The 12,483-nt window shown below is 38.9% G+C and overlaps 1 protein-coding gene and 1 long non-coding RNA gene across 6 annotated transcripts in view; one reads left to right on the top strand and one right to left on the bottom strand.

Moving 5' to 3' along the window:
* Positions 1-1,292: 1,292 nt before the first annotated feature.
* Positions 1,293-3,186, bottom strand: LOC122463043. Its single transcript, XR_006286008.1, has 3 exons — positions 3,104-3,186; positions 2,384-2,605; positions 1,293-1,396 (listed from the first exon to the last, which is right to left on the bottom strand). It is a non-coding gene; the product is annotated as an uncharacterized LOC122463043 (long non-coding RNA).
* The window catches only part of ADGRD1 (adhesion G protein-coupled receptor D1), a 259,123-nt gene continuing 249,764 nt past the window's right edge, over positions 3,125-12,483 (top strand). Inside the window, exons 1-2 of one of the 5 annotated variants that reach the window (XM_007054972.4) lie at positions 7,859-7,925; positions 9,278-9,327. The gene's annotated coding sequence lies outside the window, so the exon portion shown is untranslated. Of the gene's footprint in view, positions 3,215-7,683; positions 7,810-7,858; positions 7,926-9,277; positions 9,328-12,483 lie in introns of those variants that run through there. The other 4 variants (XM_043529404.1, XM_043529405.1, XM_027817275.3 and 1 more) reach the window with 4 other exon arrangements.

Below are 12,483 nucleotides of genomic sequence, written 5' to 3'. Positions count from 1 at the left end.
TTGGAATCCTTTGGGATGACAATAAATATATACATGTAGGTTTTGATGATGATAGCAGCTTTATTGTCACCAGCATTAAATGCCAAGGCAACTGGTACTATAGAAATACCTAAAATGAACTATTGTTAATAAATACATTCTTCAAAAAATCAGCTGCCCGTCTGAAACACGGAGAAGGCGGGTAGTCGAAGATAATAGCAAACCACAAAAAAGTGTTGCCAGCTCTAGAGATTGTATCATGCGTCTTGGAATATCTGGTGTTTTTCTTTAAGCCACAGCCCTTGGAACCTTGTGATTACCTGGGAATCTCAGCTTTTTAATTCTTGTGGTTGGAAATAACACAAATATAATAAACACAAATGTCAGGGTTTCTGAGTCTGCTTTGCTTGCATGTATATTAATATTATGCTCTATTCCTTCTGGCATAGATAGAGGGTAGCTAGAATGAAAATCTGATTAGTTTGCAGGAATAATTGTTTAGAGAAGGAGGAGATCATAGACATGAAGCTCTTGGGATTCATGAGTTTTAAAGGGCACTCTAATTGAAGCAAATAACTTTTAAGAAGAAATCTTTAAAGGTGTGCCTTCCTTCATAATCCAGATGGTGAGAACACTACTCATATTCCTTCAGTGCTGCATGGCTCTTCCTGTTATAACCCCAATTCTGACTCCTCTGCCCAAAGTTTGGAGCAAAATAAGAGGACAAGGAATTTGGCTTAAACACACGCAAAGCAAGCAGCCACACAGGGCATGATGTCCTTTGCAAGATCTATAGTACATGAACTAGCCCTACTGCCTTTCTTTTCTCTTCATTTTATCTTTCTGTTCTATCTCTGTATTTGCCAGATGTCTCCAGCAGCTTCCCTCCCTCTTTAGAACACTAATAATTTCAACAAAAGTGGAAAGTAACTCTGCCAATTTCCTCATTTCTCCGCTTAGGTAAGTAACAAGGCTGGAGAGAAGCAATATTTCTTGTTCAGAGTGAAAGTACAGAAGGAAGAGAACTTGGTGGAAGTTTTTTATTGGATGATGATGCATGAACCAAAAGAACACAGCGTGAGTTTTAGATATCAGGTGGGGTTTGCAAAGTTGGTACAACCAAAATAATTAATCTTGGACATCCAGAATCAGCGTTTAGGCCTTTCTACCCTACACATGGCTTGGAAGAGAGGAGCCGGCATCATCTGTGAGAAGGGAAGGGCAACTCCAGGCCTGCATTTTCCCTCTTCTTCCCATGAAAGTTAAGCTAATAAAAAACAGTGAATGCAACTGTGGTACCACTTTTAACCACACGATGGGGCATGACATCCATGCAACTGCTGTAGATGGGTTGCTCTGATCAAATGAAATTGTATTAAGTGGTCAAATGCCTTCCAGGTTGCACAAACATACGTTTCTGAGGGAAAAAATGATATGGATGCTTTTAGGTTGATCAACAATAGCAAATGACTGCAATACACTTTCACAAGTTATTCAGTAGAGAAGAGCAGCTCCACATGTGTTAGCTGCCAGGACCAGTGAGGTGAACTAGATATGGGAGTTTAAACTGGGCGAAAGAACAGTATCATTTTCTTTATGCAATATTTCTATTCTTGGAAAATAAGCTAAATATAATGGTATTTTTTCCTAGTTACTTGTTCATCTTAAATTAAATCCACCCAGATGGCAAAATAGAACAACTTAGTGAATTACTGTTCTGCCATCCCAGTGCTGCTGACAAAGCATGGTTGAGTTATTGGCACCTTATACTAAGTCATGTTTTCCCGTCATGCTGCAAACGTAGAGTAAAAAAACGTAGGTCAGTAAATGGAACCCGTCAATATCTTGATAAATGATATTAATTCAAATAAATGTGGTGAGCTAATAAACCCACTAAAGAACCTGCTGACTCACTAATGTTGGTGCATAAAAGAATTATCCACGACGTACTCATCAAGTTTAATTCAATACAATCTCCTATAATATCCGAGTTAAGACTTAATCTTGCAGTCAAGACTCAGCACAGGTGCCACTGACCTTGCAGGATTGGGGTCTTAAATATTAACTATTCTCTCCCACTGCTAAGAGATTTATGCAAAGGAGAAAAGTTACATCTTTAGAGATCTGAAATAAGATAGAGGGGGAAGTCACCCCCGCACAGTGTCCACTTACTCCAGCTATGTTGAGACAAAGTAGCCAGAAAGGGGCCCAGAGAATATATCAAGTACAGGGGGCATCATAGCCTACATGCAGAAGACTATCACACAGAGAATTTATTGGGGGTGGGAGAAGGTGTAGCTGAGGTGTTCCCTCACTTTGCAGTTGCAATGAGGCCCATAGATGCCATGACAGCCAGAGTGCAAATTTAGGGAAGCTCTAGCCAGCATGGGGGCCCAATCACTACCTGGTATCCGCTGGAGCAGGAAAGGACGGGCAGCTTCCTCTCTCTCTCTGGTCCAGGCTGAATTCAGCCCAGAGAGTCAAGAAGGCAGAGAGACACAGGAGAGTGTTCCCTTTGGCAGGGACTTTGGAATAGGCAGCTCTGGCATTAAGAGGGGTGAGACTGTGAGAAGGGATACAGAGAAACACAGCTTGGTTTACAAGAAGGGCATCCAGCCCAAAAGTCCTGTATGAATTAATATGAAAAAAGTAAATTAGGGACAGAGAATAAAATATCCTTTTATCTGCTGCAAGTTGTGGCTGCCACCCAGCTGCTAATGATTAACACACCACTCAGTAGCAAAACAAATTAGTAACAATTATGCTTAATAAGAACCTGACCTTAGACATCAAAACAAACCGAAGGAAGAGTGACAACCCAAGGAAAAACTACACAGATTAGACGAGTGGGTGAAACATTAGGGGGAGGGAGAACTCTACCCAGCGGATTGATACCATCAATGGGAATGTTGCTGCTTTAGAGAAAAAATTAACATCTTAATAATAAGGTCAGATCATCTCCCCAACAAAAGGCAAAAGCTGCCTAAGCCACCCATGACAGGAGCTAGTCATGTTGCTTCCATGCATTGTTGGAAAGCACTTAGATACTACACTGAAGATCACAGTGTAAAAACTTGAGGAGAAGAGATACACTGTAACGCTGAAATGTAGTTGGGCTACTTACTCAGCTGATTTGGATTGGCACTGGTCGACTGACTTCATTAGAACTTTGCAGATTTACCCCAGCTGAGAAGCTGTTCCAAAATTTCCCACAAGTTAAGGAAGCCTTGCAAAAGTGAGTGGTTCCCCGCAGTTTCTTGTAGCTGATAAACTCTTTTACTTTCCAGATCAAGCATTGTTTCTATAAATGGTGTGGATGTATAAGAACTCTTAAAGGATGAATAATGCTATTACTGTAGGCAAATACTTCTGTGCTACAGTTCAAGCTTTCATTCATCCACAAGGCCATATATTTTCCTATGTCTGTTTTCACAAGTACTCCTTTTCTTTTTGCGAATACAGACTAACACGGCTGCTGCTCTGAAATATGTCTGTTTTGTTATTTGCTTTTAGTTATGTGGGTTGATCTATTTTTTAAGTGTTCAGTGCTACATACTATTATGCTGAGAGGTACTGGTGACTATATCCATCACAAATCTCTTTGAGGCTGTGTGTGAACATTACCTTTCAATTAACAAAACTGTCAGGATGAGTTAATGAGAAGCCCCCCAAACTGTGACAAAAGTGGGTGCTGAACTCACCTGGGAGTTTGGACCGAGGGAGCTTTTGCTGAAGATGAAGTGTATGCACAAAAGCCAAGCAGTACCCTATGACTGGAAAAAGAGAGAGCTTTTGGGTCTGCTGTGGGCTAAAGAGGCTTGAGGCTGTAAGCTATAAAACTGCTCCCTTTTTTCCTCTTGGCTCCTCCACTGTTTAAAGAAACAGGAATTAATGTATTTCTTGTAAATAAACATGACTGTATCAAAGAAAATACCTGACTATCCCCCAATGTTTCCTTCTCACTGGAACATTCCTAGGGCCCTGAACTTTGGCTAGCCACTCAGGTCAAAAAGAGGCTACAATATGCAGAGACAGTAAACTTGTTTGGGAAAAGCCTGTCTTTTTTGATATATGTTTATGTGTGTACAGTGCCTAACATGAGAGAGACCTGATCCATGATTGGTGCCTATAGGTATTATAAAAAACAGTGCATTTTCATTAAAATACATATCAGCCTTGTTACATTGTTTAATGAAAACAAAAATTTACCAGCCCAGGTATAAAACCTATGATCCCACTTCAAAGTAATGATAGAGAAAGGTAATCTCATTCACTTGGGTTGAGTGGTATTTTGCAAAACTGTTTTATATTTTAATTAGCTATTGCTCTGCAATAGAGTGGATACTTACGTAGCAACCACCCAGCATTTACAGAAGTCTAATAAATTAGCTCAGTAAAGTTGTTCCTACAGGTACCAGTTTATGGCTGTAATACTTAATAGAATGAAGCAAGGGATAAATGAATACAAAGATGAAAGGATATTAAGTCAGCACAGCAGGTATGCTCTGGATTGCCCTGGTTTTTGTTCCTGGTCTAAGTTTCTTGCTCCCTGTCCCAGCAGGGGCTGGGATTGATGCAGAGGCAGTATGACTGATAAACCCTAGAGAGTGGAAAGGAATATCTAATCTCTTTGCAAAGCTCAACATTTTTGATTAATTAAGGACAGGCTTTGATCAGCTCTGAAGGAGGACCCGTCAGTCTTCTTCAGCTGTAAGGGAATGACTGTGAGAGACACAAAGTTCTACGGGAGGGGAGATTTTAAAGCAAGAAAAATAGGGGGAACTGTCATGAGTTTGGAGGACCCTTCTGGAGAGGATGTTTTCATAACAGTATATTTGTCTAATCTTTGGACTTATTTTGAAGCATAAACTTATCAGTAGGCTTAGAAACACCACTTAGAAACAGGGGTGCTGGAACAATTTGTATAGTTGGGGTTCTGAGAGCCATTGAACCAAACTGTTAACCCTGTGTATATAATAGAAACCACTTCAAGCCAGTAGGTGCAGCAGCACCCCTAGTTCCAGCACCATGCCACTAAATCTATTCAAGGAATGAATACACCCGTTTTGGCTCATTGGCTTCCTAAGCTAAGTGGAATGCCAGAAAACGATCAAAAATCACAAGTTTTGAGGAACTTTTTTTTTTGGTTTACTTTTCTGCAGAGCACAGAGAGGATAGTGACAGGAAATAGAAAAATCAATAACTTAAACTGAGGATCCAAAGGAACAAAATCCCTTACAGCAGCAATTTCAGCAGCAGATGAACTGACTGAATGTAGTAAATACATCATTATTTGCCATTGACCAGGTGTCATTAATATACTAATCTCTTTCCTTTGGAGCCCTAGATTCTGTTGTTTATGTCGCAAGTGATATGAGTTTGGAAGACTCAGACTGGTAGTAACTGGGTGTTTCTTTATCTTATACAAGGTGCCCACCAGTTTATTACTTGTTAAGCACTGCCAGGGTGCTCAGTGCAATATGAGACTAAAACAAAGACGTGGCTCTCAACTGACAAAAACCCAGACAAGACTATCTGACTTGGGAGACCTGGAGGGCAATGGTAGCACAGGATATCTTCATAAAAAGTAATAGAGGGAACAGAATGAAAAAGACTCCTCTTAAGCCTGAAGCAACAGTTTATCACAGCATTGCTTACTGTCATGATTTTATCACAAACCTCATGATAATTGCTATTTTTCTTAAAACCCCAACTCCTGGAGTCATTATTATGTGAGAATCTCTGCTTTCATTTTTTAAAAAAAGGTAAGGTCAGTTGGTTGCAGAGCAAAGTTTGAAAAATGTGACTTCCTGCCCCAACAACACAAAGGCCAGAAGAAAAATAGAAAGAACCCCAAATATATTATTTTTAAAGAATTCCATATTTTTTTTTAGCCAGTCCCAAGACTTTTGGGGGCCTGACTTGTAAGTTTTGAATGCTTAGGATTGGCAGTGCAGCTATCACATCTAAGTGTTTTTCCAATCATGTGTACAGACTTACTGGGGTTTCTAATAGAAATGGGTGATGGGCCCAAACCAAAACACTAGATCTCAATATGCATGTTCTTTGTGTGAAAGAAAATCTGAACCAGGACCTGAATTTCACACCTGGCCCCCTCTGTCTATAATGAGCTAAACCAACACTCCAAATTTGAATATACCCAAACTTTGTGGGTTTCAAAATCTAGATCTGAACTCTGCTGCTCAAATCCATCTGTCCTTTCTAACTCATAACTTGATTACATTTCAAGTTTGGAACTAATCAGATCTTAACAAGGGCTTGGATTTGGCAGCCACTATGCCAATATTTAAGTCATCTATCTATTCCCCCCGCCCCCAATAACTACTTAGAGATCTAAGAACAAAATGGAGTTTATAAAAGGGAAGAATCATCTTTCTCACATAATAAATAGTCTTTTTAATGTTTAGATCTCTCGCAGGCTCAGATGTTCTTGCTGCAAAACGGTTTGTAGATTGGCTTCTGGGTTTATACTCCATTTGTGTTAGACTGAATGGTAAATTTAATTTACAGAGCAGCTGAATGAGATTTTCATGCATTTGTTTTCACTCAGAAGGGCAGCAGAGGAGTTAACATTGCAACAAAACAGAGGTACGGGCACAAATTCCAAATGCAAAGGAAGCTTCATCATGGTATAATATTTTTCTGATTAAGAAAATCTGAAGTTCATGAGTTGATGCCAGAAAATAATAGACAGCTAATACAGGCGGTGGCTTTTGGCAAATAAAATTTGGATTTTAATCATATAAACTTTTTTAAAAATCATGTTACATTTATTATAATACTAGCCAATTCTGTGTCAGCTTAGCATGTATCTCTTATTCCTAAAACAATAAGCCCAAGATCCTCAAAGGTATTTAGGCACCAAACTTTAATAATAATAATGGGATATCTGTAAAACACTTGGGGGGCTTATATGTGTGGAAGAAAATAGTTAGAACTGGTCTAAACCTCTCAACAGTTAACTAGTTCAATCCAAACCAGTTTTGTGCCAGTATGGGTACAAACAAATTGAAATGGTTCAATTACTCCTTCTGCTGCCCCACAGAACATTGGTGTCCTTGTGAAATCTCTCAGAATGCACTGAGATAGGTACCCAGAAGGAATTAAAATTGAAATTGTTTTGAGGCAAATCACTAAACTTGTACAGTGTGGATGCATTTAACATGGTTCACTGCTCTAATGTAGCCAGTGCCTAATGGGCCAATGTTACTCATGGAATTGGTCAAAATTTTCATTTTTTTAAATGAAAAGTGGCCTTTTTTCATAACAAAAAATCATTTTCCTCAAAAATTTCAATTTTTCTCAATAGAAAACTGAAAAAAAATTTTTTTTGGCAAAAACAAACAGATAAATGGAAACCTTTGAAAGAAACTTCAATTTTTCCTTTAATTTAAATTTCTTTCACAGAAAATTTTTAACCAGCTCTAGTTACTGACTTTGAGATGAGATTTTAAAAGTCAGTCTCCCGTCTATTCTGCATAGACCTTAAGTACGTGACATCACAATGATGTTCTTAGTTAAGCAGTCTAATATGTGTTAATTTTACCATGAGCTCCATGGCACCCTTTTGCCAGAATGTTTCCTATTCCCAGTTGTTATGCAGGATGCTGGCTGGTCACTGACTTCTGTGGGGGGGACTTTCCCTTTAAGGGACAGTCTGGTCATAATCAAGGAGTGCCTTGCCCTCCCCTGCCCGAAAAACTGGAAAAGGAAGTGTGGGGGACACAGCAGGCTCGTTAGGCTCTAGATTGTTAGTCTCAGCTAGGTTTACAGACTTGTTTTTCTGATCATAAGTGTGGTTGCTCTGAGGTAAGGGCCTTATGACCTGTAGTAAGCAGCTCCTTCTCTGACTTGATGCCTAAGGGAAAGGGATAAAGCCTGCTTGTCTCCTAGATCAATAAGAGGACTAAACTCTGCTGGCTGGGGTCAGTTTGGGGGCATTGCTAAAAGGAATGTATTTTTTTGTTCATTTGAATTTGGTCTCTCTGTGCTTTTATCCTGTATACTCTTCCCCCTCCTGTGTACGCCTGAAGTTCAGTGTGTGGATGTGTGTATTTTTTATTTATTTATTTTTAAAGTGCTTTGACTCATGGCTGTGTATAGTTTTGAAGATAACAATTGCATGGGCTGACAAATATATTAAGAGTTACCTATTGTTAATCACACTGACCAATGTAGGGGTTTTGTACAAGGCCTTATGCCTCACTTAAACCCAGTTTAAATCTCTACCTGCAGTTGTGTAGGACCTCATGTGAGCCTTTTGCTGCCCTCTAATAATTAATAAAAGTCTGTCAAATAAATGCTGTCTTTTCTCCCCAGACTGGAGAGTCTCTCTCAAACTCACTGTCCCAAACCCCAGAATGGGAAATATTCAGTCATGGACTCCTGATAGGTCTACTAGTTCACAACTCTTCAGAACTAAAACTTTAAAAAGCAAAGCTATATATAATTAGAAAGCATGGAATCCCCCATTATTAATGATAGAAGACTTTTGTTCTAGCCCTGGTAAATGTCTGATATTGCTTGCTAAAAATCATGATATTAGTGTGTATGAAAAAGCTATTAAAGGGTCAGTTTTAGAGGTTTCTCATATGAATTATTTTTCTTTTTCTCTAATACCCTTATAATTGGACTCTTGGTACTAAAGTAGCCTGGATCTATAGTAGAGAGAGAACATCAAGAAACAATTCAAAAACATTTCTAAAATATGTGGGATATATGGGCCAGATTTTAAAAGGTATTTAGGTGCCTAAAGATGCAGATAGGCACCTAAGGGATTTTCAGAAGTGCCATCTGCATTTTTAGGCACCTGCATTTGTTTAAAATTCTGGTCTATCGAAAATACATGATTTTGGGCTCGGGAGTAAAGATTTTATTGGCACCCATCCTATACTCACTTTGTACCCCACTCATACAATAGCATTTTCTCTCTCTCTAACACACAGTATAGATTTGGCAGACCTTAACTGTTTGTAAAACTAGTATAAAATCATTGTATAATACTTTTCCAAATGGCCCCAAAGTCAGCAGCGGATTTAGCTGCTCTGTATTTATTCTCCTTTGTGTAGGTTGTTACTCGTAATGCCGTGAGGTTGTTTTTGTGCGCTTTGGTTTTAATCTTTTTGGCCATTTCTCTCTTGGCAGTCCAAATCCATTACGTTTTGGTACTCACCCTTGCTTGATAAAGTAACTTTCTGATAACTCTTTAACCTCTTGTCTGCTGAAGAGAGTGGAAATTCTGACTGTTGAAATATTTACTACTTTTCCTTTTCTAAAGGTAGTGCCACGTGGTGATAAGAAAAGCAGTGAAGAGGAAGAATATGTAAAGTATGTGAACGACCTTGTTAAAAAGGATCATTATCCCAAGATAAATTGAGTGCTACTAATACTGTGTAGTGTATAATAGCATGGGTGAGAGCAGGAAATAGCAGGGCCTCACAGCGTACAAAATTGATGAATGTCCTCACTGCTCCAAGAGTTTAAAACAATGTACAGTTTTGTGCATTTCATTATATATTTGAAAATGAGCCCATTTTCCTGGGATCTTTGCCAAGTTACTTGAGAAATTGTTCTTATTCATTTAAAAAAAAATTTCTTTATTATTTGTACAACACCTCTCGCAATGTGGTCCTGGTCCTTGACTGAGCTCCTAAGTGCTATAGCAATACAATCAATCTCTGCTCCAAAGAGCATTCAATCTATCAGTCAATTTCTGATGGGGAAAAATATCCCATTTCAAGAGAATTGTGGCTTCAAAAGTCAAAATGTGAAAGTCAAACTCTGAATTTTTGCATGAAACTTTAAATACAAAAATAGGTCTTTTATTGATTTTTTTTTTTTTTTTTCAGGAGAAAGATGCCCTATTTTAGGCCTACTATTTTAAACTTTGACTTTGGTTGAATTTGAATCAATCCTCTGGTTATTCTCCTCCTTGCTTTTGGGATGATGGCCTCTTTCTTTCTCACATGTGCATGTTTTAGCATTTTGTTATTCTCTGTTAGAACCTTAGTGTTGTCCCTGCTGTCCATCTTTTCTCCCTGCCTTTCTCTAATGCTAAAACTCTTTCACATGTGACTTATTAATTGCAAAACTTATTGTTGACTTGACTGCAAACTGAAATAACCAATGCCACTGTCGTCTTCTTGCCATCCTTACTCAGTCAAAACTTCTCTTGAAGCTGCTGGGAAAGGACTAAAGGATAAGGCTTTAAAAGTTTTACTGTTTCAGTGCTGCTTAATATTCTACGAATGTGTGGCAAATTACGCCTCCACTGCTGCCCTATCTACAGGTTCCCATGGACAGTTAATATTTAAAAGAATATTGCCGTGTTCTGAGCAGTGTAGAGGTTGCAGCAAATTCTTATAATGAAAGGGTTAATGCAATGCTACGAGATGCTGATACAGCTGCAAGGAGAAATACTAACTCAGAGTTTTGGGTTTTTTGTTTTGTTTTTTAGACAAGAAAACCTCAGTTATGTCTCTTGGTTTTGCTTTGAATGCGCATTCCCATGCTATAAAACCAATAGGGGGCTCGCTATGTTTTGAATTAAAATAAAACATATTGTTGACTTGATTTTTCCCTGGTAGTTTAACATAGTCCTGCTGGGCATTATGTAAGGGATAATAAACAAAAGGGATGTAGAAGTTGGATGCGTGAGAATAAAGGTCAAGTATTTCTTTCCAGCACCCAAGAAGAGTTATAATATATTACAATAGGTACCTGTCCATTTTTCCACAGGCAAAACAGAGCCAACTTAAATGCAGTATTGCCAGCCTCAATAGTTCAAAATTGGGAGTTGGGTGCCCCAAAATATCCTGAGATTGTCTTAATAAGCATGAGATTTTATAAAATAATGTTGAGGGATTTTTAATTTGTCTTTTGGTTTTTGAGACTTTAGCATTGATATTTCACACTTTTCTCCATAAACATGAAATGAAAATGAAAGCTGGGATTCTTTCAGGATTTTATTGTGAGTCTCTTGATATTTTGGTCGTTTTCTTAAAGCCCCAGCTCCTGGAATCCTGTGACTAACGGCCAGATTCTTGTGCATCTGTGTGCTTGTGCAAAGAACATCTCTTCTTCCCCCACTCCTGCACCAGGGAATGCTAGGATCATAACAGAGTTAGTCCCTGCTGGTATCCCAATGAGTATTAAATATCTGAACAGAGGCAGGGTGACAGCATGACCATGGTTATTCAACATATCTAATACAGGTTGTTTTGACACCTTTGGAGGGGATTTGGTGCAGTGTATTTAAATCCTGGGAGGCTGGGCGGTGTCTGCCAGAACACCAAAGGGCCAGCCCCCTCAGATGAGGGTGGGCCACAGAACCCAGAATTTAATCAAGGATGGGGAATAAAAAATGAACAAACTGGGACAGAGGTGCAAGTCATAGGATCGAAAGGAGGGCCAGGTTGACAGCTCTGAGGACTGAAGTCCTCTGTTTATCCATGGAACACTTACAGCCCAATCAGCAGCAGTGCCTTCCTTTCTTTGCATGTTAACATTGTTGTGTTGGTGACCTCTCCAGGGGAGGAAGTAATTCATTCATCAAGGCTTTGGTCTCCCTGTTGAGAATGACCACACCAAAAGTTGCTGATATTTGGAAGGTGGCTGAGTTGCTACAACTAGTTAACCTTTTGGCCAGATGCTGCTTTCAACGAGTGTAATTCATTCCTATGCAGAGATCCAGCACACGCCTTCTGCACCACTAATGTGAGACGTAAGCCCTTTTTTGAGGGTTTAGGTATATCAGCATAGCTATTTCCGTGTGGGAAGGAGAATAAGCTATGCCATTATATGGTACCTCTATAACTCTGTGTATGCTAGGCGATTGTATAGTGTAACTATATGGGGAAAAAAAAAAAAGAAGAAAAAGCACACCCTTACCCAAAATATGACCAGTACAAAAACTGTGTGTAGAGCAGGCCTTAAATGATGCACGGGTCTTGTGCTGTTCCTCTCCACAGATAGCAATTTCATCCAGTTACATCAATGTAAATCTGGAGTAATACCAATTAAGTCAATAGTTACTCTGTATTTACATAGTTACAACTGAGAGCAGAATTTGCCACCAGGTATGCCTGATCCCCACAACTGCAATTAAATAAAAAACAACTTCATGTTACTACTTATGACATTGTGAGGCAAGCCAGGAAATTTAACATTAAAGCTACAACTTGTCAATTGCGAGTGTGTTTTAGAAATATTTTCCTATTAGTACTGTTTGTAAGTGACTTTAATATTAATCTATTACTAATTTAGAAATAGTCTCACTGGAGAGCCATTCAGCTGGAATGTTTAATGGAGTATCAGTATGGATGGGATATTAGACAGGTTTGAGATTAAATCCAACGGCTAGAAACTGCAGAGACTTTGTTCAACTGTTCTCTTCTATAACGTTTGTTAAATATTTCAGTGCCAATTATTTACTGAGATCCCCTGGACAGCTTTACCAAGGGGAAGGGAGGAGTAATTCCAATA

The sequence above is a fragment of the Chelonia mydas genome, chromosome 15 (genome assembly GCF_015237465.2).
Source record: "Chelonia mydas isolate rCheMyd1 chromosome 15, rCheMyd1.pri.v2, whole genome shotgun sequence".
NCBI classification, from domain to species: Eukaryota; Metazoa; Chordata; order Testudines; family Cheloniidae; genus Chelonia; species Chelonia mydas.
This window is presented reverse-complemented; position numbering and strand designations above follow the sequence as displayed.